The sequence below is a fragment of the Pogona vitticeps genome, chromosome 2 (assembly GCF_051106095.1).
Source record: "Pogona vitticeps strain Pit_001003342236 chromosome 2, PviZW2.1, whole genome shotgun sequence".
Lineage (NCBI taxonomy): Eukaryota > Metazoa > Chordata > Lepidosauria > Squamata > Agamidae > Pogona > Pogona vitticeps.
This window is the reverse complement of record NC_135784.1, coordinates 295,405,675-295,420,459: the sequence shown is the minus strand read 5'-3', so window position 1 is coordinate 295,420,459 and position 14,785 is coordinate 295,405,675. Positions and strand designations below refer to the sequence as shown.

General features: G+C 41.1%; 1 long non-coding RNA gene across 1 annotated transcript; it reads right to left on the bottom strand.

The window, feature by feature from the left end:
* Positions 1-8,687: 8,687 nt before the first annotated feature.
* Positions 8,688-12,851, bottom strand: LOC144586645 (uncharacterized). The gene is made up of 2 exons (XR_013541574.1): positions 12,768-12,851; positions 8,688-10,106 (listed from the first exon to the last, which is right to left on the bottom strand). It is a non-coding gene; the product is annotated as an uncharacterized LOC144586645 (long non-coding RNA).
* Positions 12,852-14,785: the final 1,934 nt, after the last annotated feature.

The window sequence follows — 14,785 nt, the reverse complement described above, 5'->3', positions numbered from 1 at the left end:
TTTGACTGAAATGCTCGAGAGCAGCTGAGCATCAAATAAAAAAACAGGGCCTGATAAGACGCACAGAAAGATCTGGTGTAAGCCCACTTCCCATGATAAAGAAGAACAGAGGCATCCGTAAGATCAGAACTCCCAGCCCCTACGACAATTAATGGCAGCTTTTTAAAATGGCAGTTCCCAGAACTGGCCATTCTGGATACAGCATTCTGGGATTTGTGGTCCAAAAATGTAAAAATATCTGCATAAGATACATGCTTTGAGAGGCAAGACATTCTTTAAAGCACACATCAGAATTGGGAAGGAAGGAAGGAAGGAAGGAAGGAAGGAAGGGAGGGTTGAGAAATACACACACACACACACACACACACACACACACATATATATATATACTGTATACACACACACACACACATATATACATATACTGTACATATATATACACACACATACACATACATATACATATACATACATACATATATATATATACACATATACATATACATATGTATGTATGTATGTATGTATATGTGTGTATATATATATAGATATGTATATAGATATGTGTATATATATATGTATATATATGTATATATATGTATATATATGTATATGTATATACAAGTGGTGCCTCACACAACGATGTTAATTGGTTCCAAAAAAATCAACGTTGTGTGAAAACATCGTTCTGTGAAGCACCATTTCCCATAGGAATGCATTGAAAACCGGTTAATCCGTTCCAATTGGAACGGATTGCCATTGTTCAGTGAAAATCCCCATAGGAAACATCGTTGAGTGAAACAATGTTTCCTATATTGGAATGTATTGAAGCCGACTCAATACATTTCAATGGCATTCCGATGTCTCTTTTCCCTCATTTAAAAGTGCCTTAAACTGTTTGAAACCTGTTTTAAATGCTTGGCATCGATAGTCCAGCTTGTGAAAGGTATGCAAACTTAATTTGGTGTTGTTCTGAGTCTTCGTTCATTTTTGCTGATTTTTTTATTTTTCCTCATTGAAATGTATTGGACGGTCCGTCCAATACATTTCAATGGAGAAAACAAATGAGGGAAAAGGGACATCGTTATGTGAAAATCCCCCATAGGAAACATCGCTGTGTGAGGCAGCAAATTGATCAGAAAAAGACATCGTTATGTGAATTCATCGTTGTGTGAGGCACTCGTTGTGTGAGGCACCACTGTATATATATATGTATATGTATATACATATATGTATGTATATGTATATGTATATGTATGTGTGTGTGTGTGTTCATGCATTATGAACCAGATGCATCACTTCATCCTTTCAAAAGTGTTGCATGTTTAATAAACATTCTGATACTCATTTCAGAAGCTTGCCCCACTGAAATCAGTAAGGTCTACATCTAAACAGACATAATCTTATCATCATAAAGAGATTGTCGATGTTTTTTCACATTTTTTTCTCTCAAATCCACAGACAATTCTTTACACTTCATTCTTTTCTCCATGCTCAGTGTCACACACACAACACAAAGGATGAGTCCACTTTTCTCCATCTTAACTGGTTGCAAGTGTGATTACTATGTTGCCCACACCTTTTACCTGCGACAGATGTGTCTAAATAAAAATTAAAGGAGTGTTACATGCTTGGAAAACAATTTAGACAGGGTGCCAAAAATTTTGGCCAGTGCATTTTTGGGTTTCTGTGTTGGATTGTATCAGATTTGACTTTTCTTCTCTGTTTTTTTGTCTTGTTCCAATGCAAACCAAAGAAATGAACATGTGAGCACTAAAACATTTGCAACTGCATCCATTTTCTGAGAGAAGGGTTGCATTTTCTGACAGAGTTGCAAGGGTGCCAATATTTTTGGCCATGACTGTACACGTAGTTATAAGAACAGCATTCTCAGTTGACGATGACGAGATGTAGCAAAAGGGCAAGAACTTAAGGTATGCAAACCTCAGATTGCTTTTAGACAGCATTTAGGCAGTGGGGCACTCGTGTGGAAAGGAAATGTATCTTCATCCATCCATAAAGAAGCCAAACACAGAAAATCAATGGAGTTCCCAAGTATGAGTAAATTCAACTAGACATCATATGTGAAATCTCTTAGAGGTACAGTAATAGGTCTTGATACAACTTATAGAGGGATCCATTTATTATTAAGAAATATTGGGGGGGTAGGACTGTGGACTGCAGGAGAGGCACAATGCCTGGGACAACTGGGATTAAGAATCATCCATCTTTAATTTAAGGTCACTCATGATGACTGACAATGGCCTGTCTTAGATATCCCCAATATTCTAGTCCTATAAGCTCAGCAGCTAAATAGGGTAGAGCAACATCTGCACCTTAGGACTGACATCCCCAAAAGGGCATTTTTGAAATGAAAAGAGAAGGTAAACCTATTTCTATACTATTCCCATTTAAATAACTTAATTGCTTATATATTTAAAATCCATTAAATATATGTAATTAAAATCAAATAAACACATTCATTTAAAATAGAGTAACTACATCTGTTGAAAGATAAGCTTTGTCTTGATTTATTATATATTATTTCTTTGCTGGAAATAACAATACATTCAGCACCAATTTGTGTGCACCCAGATATAATTGTGTCAAGATACAGTGGTCAAAATCCTATTGCTTAGCATAGTAAAATGCACTAGACTACGTCCAATTGAATCAATGGGGATTTATTGAGTCATCTCCTCCATAAGTTCCATTGATTTAAACTGTGTTGGCCACTGATTGATTGCTGCTAATTAATGAGATCGCAGTTGTGATGTGTGTCGATCATATGACAGATTGTGTGACCAGGAAAGCAAGCAGCATCTTGTTGATTAGAGGCAATTTGTGATTTAAGGAACTTCACTTACACATATGTACATCACCAGAAAGATTCTGGCCATTGAAGATTAAATTAAATACATAATATGCAGTTGGTCAAGGGATCCATGAAAGTTACTTAAATCTCCTTACTGCAGTAGAACTGTAGCATAGTCAGTGGCAGAACCAGCAGGAGCTGTAGCAAAACCAAAGGACGTCTCTTAGTCAAGAGATCCGCAGAGATGTGGAAGGGACCAGACACACTGCTCTTGAGGAAGTGACTTTGTCTATGCGAGTGTGATGTTTAAGGGGGAAGAGAGGTTGGTGTCTAGGATCAGGGCGACCCACTTCATAGCTCTTATGAAATAAAGCAGTCAACTTCAGAAATGATTGGACATTGTTTCCTTGCCTAAAACAATAAAAGCAATAAAGAAGAGCTTTTTTTCCACTCAGTTCACAACGGTGCACCTAGTGGTTGGCCAGCAAATCTCCACAAGCTGCCACCTGGATTTTCAGCACTAGGGTTTTTTTGGCTAGGGCTAAAAAAGCATCTTTTTGGGAAGAGTCATTAAAAATGCCCATTTGGGCCACAGGCCACCCCATTCATAAGACAGAGCAATATTCCTACAAAAAGATTCATCTTTATATGCTGGTTTTTGCGTATTAATCTCTAAAAGACTTGGGCCCAGGCTACCTGAGGGAACACATGATATGTTTCCATGTGAGACTTTTCAGATTTTAAGATCTCAGTGGTGGGATTTCTCTTAGTCCCACCACCCTCATAGGCACCCTCATAACATGGGTGGGGATCTTTTCAGTGGCTGTTCCCAAGCTATGTATCTCCCTTCCATCAGGGGGCCAGGTTGGCCCTCTCTCTAATGTCGTTCTACCACAAGGCAAAGACTTTTCTCTCCAGGCATGCCTTTAATAAATAAAGTGCTGTGTCTAAATTGGTGTGAAAGGATTTTATTTAGTACTTTTTAATGATTAATACATTTACTTTTTTTAAAAAATATTGTGATTTATTATATTTTAATGGCTTTAATACTAGTGTCTAAAATTCCTTTAAAGCTATCTTGGGTTCCCCTGCTGAGAGAAGGCACGGCATAAAAGAAATAAATAGGGTTCCACTTCTGTGCATTAGATTAAAATACGCACTGGGCCAGTTCCAAGTTATCAGCTTCCTAAGCACATCTGCTTAAATTTGGGTGGCAAGACTCAAGCTACATGTTTAGCAAAAGCTTGTGATGGAATTCTTCCACTCTGCAGATGTGGGAATTTCTTCCTTTTTTTTTTCTTTTAAGACTGCTCCCAATATGTTTTTAAATCTTACTTACGCACAGAAAATGATCACATCAAGGCAAGAGCGAGGCTGCAAGCATTATCCCTCGTGTCACATCTCCATACAGAGGGAAATATTTTTGTGCAAGTTAGCATTTTTTTAAAACACACACACACTGCCTAAAGTCCTTTGCCTAGAGTCTGAAGTCATACAATTCAGGGAAATTTCTGTATCCGAAATTTGCTAAACTTGTCGATCAGCCTTCACTGCCTGGGCATTTACACTCCCACTTTCAACTGGTGCAGCTAAAGAGAATTCAACAAGGGAAATGCTATTTCCAGAGTCTGTGTCACCATCTAGCCAGCAAGGGCTGACATTTCTCTGTGAAGGGACTGCAAAAAGGAAGAGGACTCAGGATGGAGGTGGGAGGGAGGAAACTGTGCTTTGAAGAGAGGAAACCATCTCTCGAGTCTCATTGAACAGACACCACTGAATAATGCATGGCAGAAACTAGTTCACTGACTTGAACTGGGGACCTTGTGCTTCCCACATGGGTAGAAATATTTTGTACTCTTAAGCAGCATATCAAGTTTAAAAGGCTTCAAAGTTTTCTTTGTGAAGCTGTTCTGGAACCTACTAAAAATTTGTGGGTTTTTCGGGCTTCTTGACCGTGTTCTGAAGGTGGTTTTTCCTAACGTTAGAACACGGCCAAGAAGCCCGAAAAACCCACAACAACCATTAGATCCCGGCCGTGAAAGCCTTTGCGAATACACTGAACGCCTCTACTAAAAATTGCCAAAGTCCTGGCAAGGTCCTGCCTTCAGTCTGGGCAAACCGATCCTTTTCCTTCATTCACGTAACAAACTGCAAAGCCTGCATCTTTCACAAGAGGAAATTGTCTGTTTCTCTTGCCCAGACTCAAAGGATGTTTAAGCCACATTATCCTACATGCTAATGACAAACTTCAGGTATTAATCCAACTGTGCCCAGGGGCAGAGATGGGGGGGGGGGTGTTTGTTTTTAAATGACAATCACCAGGATCCTCCTGAGTTCAGAGTTGTCACCTGACAAAGTAAATTTTCCCACTGCTGGTCAACAGAAATTGCCAGATAGAACCCCAGGATCTGTGGAATTATAACACACATTAGAACAAAAGTGGGTAAAGTGAAACTCTGCAGAGGCTGGTGCATTGGATCACCATTAACTATGGTAGCTATGACTGACATGAACTATGGTCCAGCTAGATAGCTCAGTGGTCTAGATCAGTGGTTCTTAACCTTGGTTAACCTAGGTGTTCTTGGACTGCAAATCCCAGAAGCCCCAACCAGCATAGCTCATGGAGAAGGCTTCTGGGAATTGCAGTCCAAGAACACCTGGGTTACCCAAGGTTAAGAACCACTGATCTAGATCTCTGGCTGTGGAGATCTGTGCCTCCTTGGTAAGGGCTGGACTCAACAATCCCACAGGACCCCTTCTAGCTGTGCAGTTCTACGACAGTATAACTATCTGGAGAAATGAACTTTTCTCACCCCTGCTTTTCCGTCAAAAGAGGATGCCAAAGTGAATGGGGAGCTCATGAACAGCCCTACAAAGACTGGACATGTTACATGGCCTCAGAGCAATTAATGGCTGGCAGGCTAGAGAAAGGAAATCAGATAAAATGGAGCATCCTTGAAAAGAGGAACACCAGGCTGATGCCATAAACACCAGTATCCCACATTGTAAGATATTGTAGATACTCTATTAAGAATGGGCATGAACCACCGTTTCAGCAGTTCTTAATGGTTCATTCTTTAGATGCACTGCTTCCCTCACCAATTCCTCCAACAGGCACCCACTCAGAGACAGCAGTCTAGGCTTCTCTGCCCCACCAGGCTTTTGCGTAGTCAATGAAGCAGAAGTAAATGTTTTACTGGAACTCTCAGGCTTTCTCTATAATCCAGCGCATGTTAGCAATTTGGTCTCGAGTTCCTTTGCCCCTTCGAAATCCAGCTTGTACTTCTGGGTGTTCTTGGTCCACATACTCCTGAAGCCTACCTTGGAGGATTTTGAGCATAACCTTACAAGCATGTGAAATGAGTGTAAGTGTACGGTAGTTGGAGCATTCTTTGGCACTTCCTTTCTTTGGGATTGGGATGTAGACTGATTTTTTCCAATCCTCTGGCCACTGCTGAGTTTTCCAAACTTGCTGGCATATTGAGCTACTTGTACTTGTCCTCCGCTCATTGGACACCTTCCAACATGAGGTGGCTCATCTTCCAGCATCATATCTTTTAGCCTTTTGTTTCTGTCCATGGAGTTTTCTTGGCAAAGATACTGGAGTGGCTTGCCAGTTCCTGCTCCAGGTGGATCACATTTAGTCAGAACTCTCCACTATGATCTGTCTGTCTTGGGTGTCCCTGCATGGCCCAGCCCATAGCTTCTCTGAATTACTCAAGCCCCTTCGCCACGACAAGGCAGCAATCCGTGAAGGGGTTCCCTTCTGTGCTCACCATCAAAGATGCTGCCACAGAAGGAAAAAAAACACCTCCCTCAGGACTGGGAATCAGTCTCTACTTCCTGGGTCTGGTCTGCAGAATTAGGTTCTGTTAGCGAGCCAACCAGCACTGAGATACGAAGAACCAAGAAACCACATTCTCTGCCAGCCCTCAAATCTGTGAGATTTTCACCAATTTCCCCCTTAGAGGTTTTGAAATCAGACATGAGCAACACTCTTCTTCCTGGTCACTACTGACAGAAAACCTCGGGAGCTTTAGCTTTCTGGCAGACGAAGGTCATGCAAATGTCAGCAAGCCAACATTCATGTAAGACCCCCGCTTGCTTTTGCAAGCAAGCCCGGGGTGGGTGTGGGTAGAAGTAACCATAGGTTTACATCAGAAATTAGTCACACTTTGAAGTGATCCACTGAAATCAATGAAGCTTCAATCTGTCGTAACTATTTCAGTGACTGCACTCTAACTAATTTGGAATGCAATCTATGGCTTGTGAGGAGGAAAGCCTTTAAAAGTGACAATTTTGCTGATTATTCTTAAAAGGACAAAAAGTGCTTAGGAATACACAAATGGAATATCCATATAAATAACACGGTTTCTTCAAATTCTTTTTTACCCTAGCCTCCAAAATTCTTTTTTGGAGTACCATTCCAGAATTCCTCGACCAGCATGGCTAGTGGCTGAGAGGATTCTGGGAGATGGTCCAAAAAAGTTATTTACTTAGCTCTGTCTGCTCTTGCAACTGTCTGACAGTCATTTCAGACTGTGTAACCATAAGGCCAACCCTGGCGCCATCCCCATTGACTTGGTCCTACCAGAACAGAAGCACGCAGAAATGAGCAACGGAGGTATCACATGGGAGAGAGACCTCCCAAAGCCTCTACTATTATGCATACTGAATGGAAGAGGCAAAAGAGTTCTTGACCTGAATCACAAAGCTAACGAGAGACTCTCGTTGATGTACCTAATAAGAGCAGTTCTTGGAAAAGAGCCATGATGGAGATCAGCCTGGCCCAGCATCAATGTTCGTCATCCATAGGCAGACACCAAGCGTTCTAGATTGGACCAGTTGAGCTGCCCATTACCTCAACTCAGTTTCATGCTGGCAGTGAGCCACCTGCCCTTTCAAAGTTTCCATTATAGCCAGGAATAACCAGACTACTTCAGGGAATGTTTGTAGCTGCCTGATGTATGTAGATGGAGTCACCTTGCACGTCCATTGCTACCAATAAGCCTGCCAGGAAGGGAGGGCTGATGATGGTGGACATCAAACAACATGTTGCAAAGGGGTCCCCACAAACTTCAGGCCACCGAAAACGCTCGGGTCCAAAGAATAAAATCACCCACCCCTTCATTTGAACTGAAATTGAAATATTAGCAACATATTCATTGTTGACCCACTCCAAATCAGTCAACTGTGCTTTTTGGCTGAGTCAATGGACATTACAAGTGAATTCCTGTAAACTGTGGAGGATTCAGGCTATAAGGGCTCTCCATTGGCCAGTGACAGTTACTTCCCACTGTGGTTGGTAGAATGGCAGAGACAGCAGGCAAAATGGGCAGAGCCAGGGGTAAAAATGGGTATTTACAAATAGATCTGCAGCCACACAACCAGGATCTTTGCCTCTGGTGAAGCAGGATGGGGTGGATGAGAACAGTCTGTGGTGGGGGTAGTGGCCCACTTGTTCTAATGGATGAGCCACCATTGCCAATAATTTAGTAGAATCCATAAATACTGCCTCAAGCTTGGAAAAGTTGCTTTTGTGGACTACAGTTTCCCACACTCCTCTGCCAGGAACATGGCAACATCTGGTTTCTTCAGACAAATACCAGGCTTTTTGAGATCTGGACATAACATGGTCTGTCCAGCACCGACCCATATTATGCAGTGCACTTAACTGTATTTCTAGGATTCAAGGTCAGGCTCCTTTATTTTCGTTTTAGATGCTACTGTGCCTGGTATTGGTTTGATGATTACTCGCTCTTTTCCAGTTCCTCTTAGGCTTACAGCACTTTATATCAAACCCTGTAGAGCAGATGTGTTTAATGACACACTGAACTATATTTTACCCATGGAAAAAAAAAGCTACCAGATGTTTCATGCTGTCTGATTTTATTAGGTCGCCACATAAAGAAGAGTACAAGTCATTCTTTAAAAGGAAAAGGAAAGCACCCATTTATCTATCCTGGCTTCCCCACCCCCACCCTGTTACCAGCAGAGCTGACTGGACCAACATGGTAATTTTAAAAATTAATTCTGAATCGAAAGCCAAGAGGAATTAAAAGAAAGCTTTACAGATCAGAAATCTGTGCTCGCTAATAACTAGCACAGCAACAGCATCCATCCACTGAATGTAGGGATAACCAGGAACTAAAACAGGGGAAATCTGGAGCTTCCAGATGCTGTTGGATTACAAATCACATTATCCCTGACCGTCGGCTATATTGTTTTGGGGCTGATGGGTCACTGGTTCTCCACCTTTGGATCATATCAAGAAGCATGCATCCACTGTTTTTGTGCTGGTATTTCTCATCCACTGGAGTACCAAAACACCATGTGGATTCTCACATTATCTGAGAAGTCCTGTGGGTCACAACTTTCATATGGCTTAGCTTCAGCTATATTAACTGCAACCCCTTCAAACGTACCTCAAACGTATTTGTTAATTACACTATTTTGAGTCACAAACCCATGTTCTGTGCCACCACATGAAAGGTATATGGAAACAATTTGTGGGTTCTCTCTCGCACGTACACACATACACACAGGTACTGTCAAACTTCCTCCAAAGAAAAGAAAAGTGTGCTGCTTATATACCATCCCATAGTGCTTAAAGTGCTGTCTGGCCAGTTTACAATTTAATTATGTAACTTATACATTGCTCCACCTCACCCAGCAAGCCGAGTACTCAAATCACCAACCTCAGAAAGATGGAAGGCTGAGCAAATTTTGAGCTGGCTACAGGAGCCCAGGGGGATTGAACTCAGGTTGTGAGCAGAGTCTCGATCACAGTACTGCAGTTTAGTCACTGTGCAATAAGGCTACTGCACCTTAACCGCTGCATCATGAGGCTCCAAACAATGGTAAATATCTTCACTCGATTTGGAGGAGATATATCAGTGGATTCATAGTTAATGGAGTTCTTGACCACAGCGCTTACAGGAATGAGTATAAATTACTTCAAAATTTAGAGGAGCAGAGATTTTGTACCATGGATTATGGTTCTGTTATCTTAATTCTCAGTTACATCCTGCTTCCAATTCTGTACCCATCGCACTTTCCATGTTTCTTGGGGCAGAGAAGGAAAGAATCTCTGATGATGGTTTCATAAAAAAGCACATGCGTTGAGATTTCTTTTTAATTTAAGGAAGTAAGCATATATTTAGCTGGCTGAATAGCTCACTCAGGTGTCTGACTGCAAAACCAGATGCTGGGGCTTTGGTTCCCCATTGTGCCTCCAACAGAAGAGGCAACTTGTCTCGCCTTGGAAAAGCTGCAAAGTCCCAGGGCACCCCTAGAAGGGAACAGGAAACCACTTTTGAGTATTCTATATCAAGAAAATGCAGGAAAGGGTCACCATAAATTGGACTTGACATGACATCATCATCATCAAGCTTATATTTGCATTTTTGAACTGCAAATCTGGTTTTCTGGAGGTGAAAATTTAAAATATTTGGCCAAAACTCTGCTGTTGGCCCAAATTCTACTGTTTGTATATCTTGCACCTGCTAATCAGCTGCCATGACATGTTTCAGTTGCATGTCTGGGCACAGACATGATTATGCAAGTAAAATGCACCACGGCACATCATGAATTTGCTGTAGCCACCTGTGGCAGCGATGTAAACCTTATGTGAACCTCAATAAGAATTCTACCCTATTTTTCTTATACAGTATACATAAATCAACTTCAGGCTGGAATCCTATGTGCACACACTTTCTTGGAGGTAAGCTCCATTACACACTGTATAGATTACTTCTGAGCAGACAAGACACTATCTATCTATCTATCTATCTATCTATCTATCTATCTATCTATCTATCTATCTATCTATCTATCTATCTATCTATCTATCTATCTATCTATCTATCTATCTATCTATCTATCTATCTATTTGACTTGTATGCCACCCACACTCTGCAAGAGTCTCCGGGCAGCTTCCAACATCCATTAAAACAGGTTAGTTAAAAACAGACACTAAAAACCAATATGGCCACATCCACTCCACAAAAACAATTTACAAAAACAATCTAGATCCATGACTCCTATCAGTTAAAATTAAAAACCTTCAGTTAAAAAACTTCCAGAACAGGAAGATTTTTAAGTTGGCGCCGAAATGTCAGTAACATCGGCGCCCATCGGATGTCATTTGGGAGGGCATTCCAAAGACTGGGGACAACTGCCGAAAAGACCCTCCGCTTACAGGCCATCCCTCTCGCCTCCCTGAGGGACGGTTCTGACTAGACCTGGTAGCATGCCCCTGTCCTTTTCTCCAAGTTTCAAGTTTCTTTTGTTTTTCTTCTAAAATAACATAAATTGGTTTGTAAAACTAATTACGGTATTTGCATAAATATTGATACAGTGAGTGAAAGGAGAAAGAATGACTCACAGAATAATTTAGCAAGCAACCAAAATGCAGAATTCTTTACTTAGAGCATCACCTTAATGGGACGTACTAATTAATGTCCCACAAATGCTATCTTTCCAGTAACCAATACTGGATACTTTATATAAAGTGGAAAAAGCTCTGCAGTTTTGACTGTCTTTACTTTCTTCCCATTTCGAGAAATTGGAGGCTTCGGGAAATTGTGTAGAAGTCAATTGGCCCATTTACGCCTACTTACAAGCTCCTAAAAATAAGATTTGGGTATACCAAGGGAGAGCTACAGCAGCATCCTATTTTTGAAGCTGTGCTGTGAACTGGAAGCCCTGTGCCAAGGTCTCACCTCCATCCCTAAAGCAGCAATCTTATGTATCATTTTATGGGATTAAACCCCACCAAAAACAATGCAGGCATGGCCTTCAATAGGCATACATAGTACTGCACTGTGAGTTACCTTACCCAAGACTTATCTATACCCATCCTGCAACACGGAGATCACACTCACCTGACACACAGGATATCGTTATAAGGATTACCAAATATATATATGGTATATGTTATTAAATTTTAATGGGGTAGATTGTTAACTAAAGGGGACAGTATATAGCACAGCAGTTATGGAATACTCTCCCCTTAAAGGCCTGGCTGTTGCCGATACCAAACTTCAGTGCCACTTTAAATAAAACCTGGCTGTTCTGTAAGGGATTTGGTAACTAGAGAGATCATGGCTTGGTCCTCAATCCTTCAGTTTATTCTTTTTATTAACCTTAATTATTTTATATACAGTATTTTAAAATATTTTGAAATGCTTTAACAGTTTTAATATATTCCAATTGTACTATATCATTTCAATATGATTTTTTGTTATTGTTACTGTAGGGTGGCTATAAAAACTGCACTACAACACAATGCAATGCACAAACCATTAAAAAAATGGAAGCAACTGATTCTCATCCAACCTTTGTGAGCAGAAATATGACGGCAAAGAGCTCTATAATTTCTGTAAATCTCTGAGGCCAGAGTTTGCCACTAAAGCAGGATTGTTGATGCTCAGGCATTCACAGGAGATTAACATCAATTATGTTTTAAAAGAAGATTACATGTAGTCAGTCCGACTACATAATCAGCGCTGCGCATTTTCTGCTAGCTTTTGAGATCACAGCCCAGGAGTGAATAATTTTTCTCCTGTTTTCACCCAGGGAAGGGATTCATTTTTCTCCCAAATCAAAACCACCTCTCTCTAGAGGGCAAAACAGGAGAGAAAGAAACAGCCACGGTCTCTGTGCAATAAAGAAATGGACACGTATCAGACATCAAAGCTATTGACGTTCAGAGTGCAGTGGGAAAACATTTTGCACCACTCAGGACCCTTAGCTGCTGACCTGATTCATTCTCCAAGTTTCAAGTGGGGAACCCCGAGTAAAATTCCTGAATTAGAATTATCTATCGGAAAGCTTGCCTCTGTATACCTAGATTTTATCTCCTTTACCACCTACAATGTCAAATCAATAAGGAAGTGTCTTATTGATACTTGCTGTTGTTACCAAGATCCACTGTTCTTATCTTGCATACCTTTGAGAGTATTTCATGTAAAAGTATAGAGCTTCTTGAATTTAACGGCCCTTGACTTCACTGTTCACATTTTTTCCTCTGTACCTGCAACATAATAAAATAGTAACCAGATGCCACCAAGTCACTTCTGACTTAAAGGTAAAGGTTCCCCTTGACAATTTGTCCAGTCGTATCTGACTCTAGGCGGTGGTGCTCATCTCCCTTTCCAACCCATAGAGCTAGTGTTTGTCCGCAGACTATCCTTCGTGGTCACATGGCCAATGTGACTAGACATGGAACGCTGTTTACCTTCCCACCGAGGTGGTACCTATTTATCTACTCGCATTTTTGCATGCTTTCAAACCACTAGGTTGGAGGAAGCTGGAACAAGTGACGGGGGCTCACTATGGCACGTGGATTTGATCTTATGACTGCAGGTCTTCTGACCTTGCAGCACAGAGGCTTCGGCGGTTTAACCCGCAGCGCCACCATGTCCCACTCACTTCTGACTTAAGGCAACCCTTTTCAAGGTTTTCCAGGTAGAGGATACGCAGAAGTGGCTTATCAATCCCTTCTTTTGGGGGCGCCCTGGGACTGTGCAGCTTGCCCAAGGCCACAGAGGCGTGCTCTACTTTCAGGATGCACTGTGGAGAATCAAACTCCCAATCTCTGGCTCTGGGGCCAGATATATAAACTGCAGAGCTATGCATACTTACAGAAACCCTGTTCATCTAAGCTCTTTTGTGCAATGCTGATGACACCATCAACTAGGACAATTTTCTGAACATTAACATCTACTTCTGTCCCAAGTCACCGGTGGCAACCATGTAATCCCTTTCATCAGTGGGAACCCTTAGGGGCCCTGGGATGAGCAGGACTTCTTTAATTACCAAAAACTTCTCCCATCAAGATGACTTTACCAGTAGTAATGATTTCTGATAATTAAAGACTTCCTTGTGTCTATCTCAGGGCCCCCATGGGTTCATGAAGATGAAAGGGACTGCATGGGAAAGAAGTAGGAAATAATTAATTTCTAAAAAAAATTAGTTCATATGTGGCATAATATACATAAACACGATTTCAGCTACCATTTATTTCTTTATTTATTTTCTGCACAGGGAGAAGACCTTGTATGTATTCTGTCTACCAGTGGAAGATAAAAGTTTATGTATCTAATAAAGCAGACTTTACATCAGCTTATGCCACAATAGAGCTGTGAACCTTTGAAAAAGTTCATTGTACCATCTTTCTGATAACTGAGAACGCAACTCTTGATCCATCAGTTTCATGGAGCAACATCTCACTTTCATCTCCTGCCTCTAAGAAGTTGTGAGGATCATGGAGGATCACCCAAGACCTAAATAAATATCCCCATTTAAACAAGAACAACATGATGGCATATTGAGAGTTTTCAAGTTCAATCTATAAATATTGATAATAAACTCTAATGGCATTGACAACAACACCTTTCTTTATATTAGCTCAAGTACATAGCTCTCCATCCCCCTACTTTATTCTCACAACAACCTTGTAAAGTAGGTTAGCCTGAGAGAGAGGTACTGACACAAAGACATCTCATGATTTTTATGGCTCAGCGGGACTTCAACCTGGATCTCCCAAATGCCAGTTTTATGCTCTAACCACGATATGCTGCAGGTTGTGGAGCTGACATGCCCTGTGCATTATAGAATATATTAGATGAAAATCTGCCAAATTAAGGTGCTGGAGCATCATACTAATCACAGCTATTAATCATGATGCTAGCTAGAATTATAATTATATTAGCTAGTATAAGCAGCAGCATGTCTCTGAATACCAACTGCTGGAGAACATGACTGAAAGGGTGCAATTGCCGTCGTGTCCTACTTATGTGCTCCCCAAAGGCATCTCTGCCTAGCCACTGGGGGAAAGCCACTGGGAAAAAGCCACTGGGGGAAAGAATGCTGAATTAAACAGGTTTTTTGTCTGATCTTCTTATATTTCCACAAAGGGCATATATCCCATCTAGTAATTCTCAATGCAGCAAAGCATATCTTTAG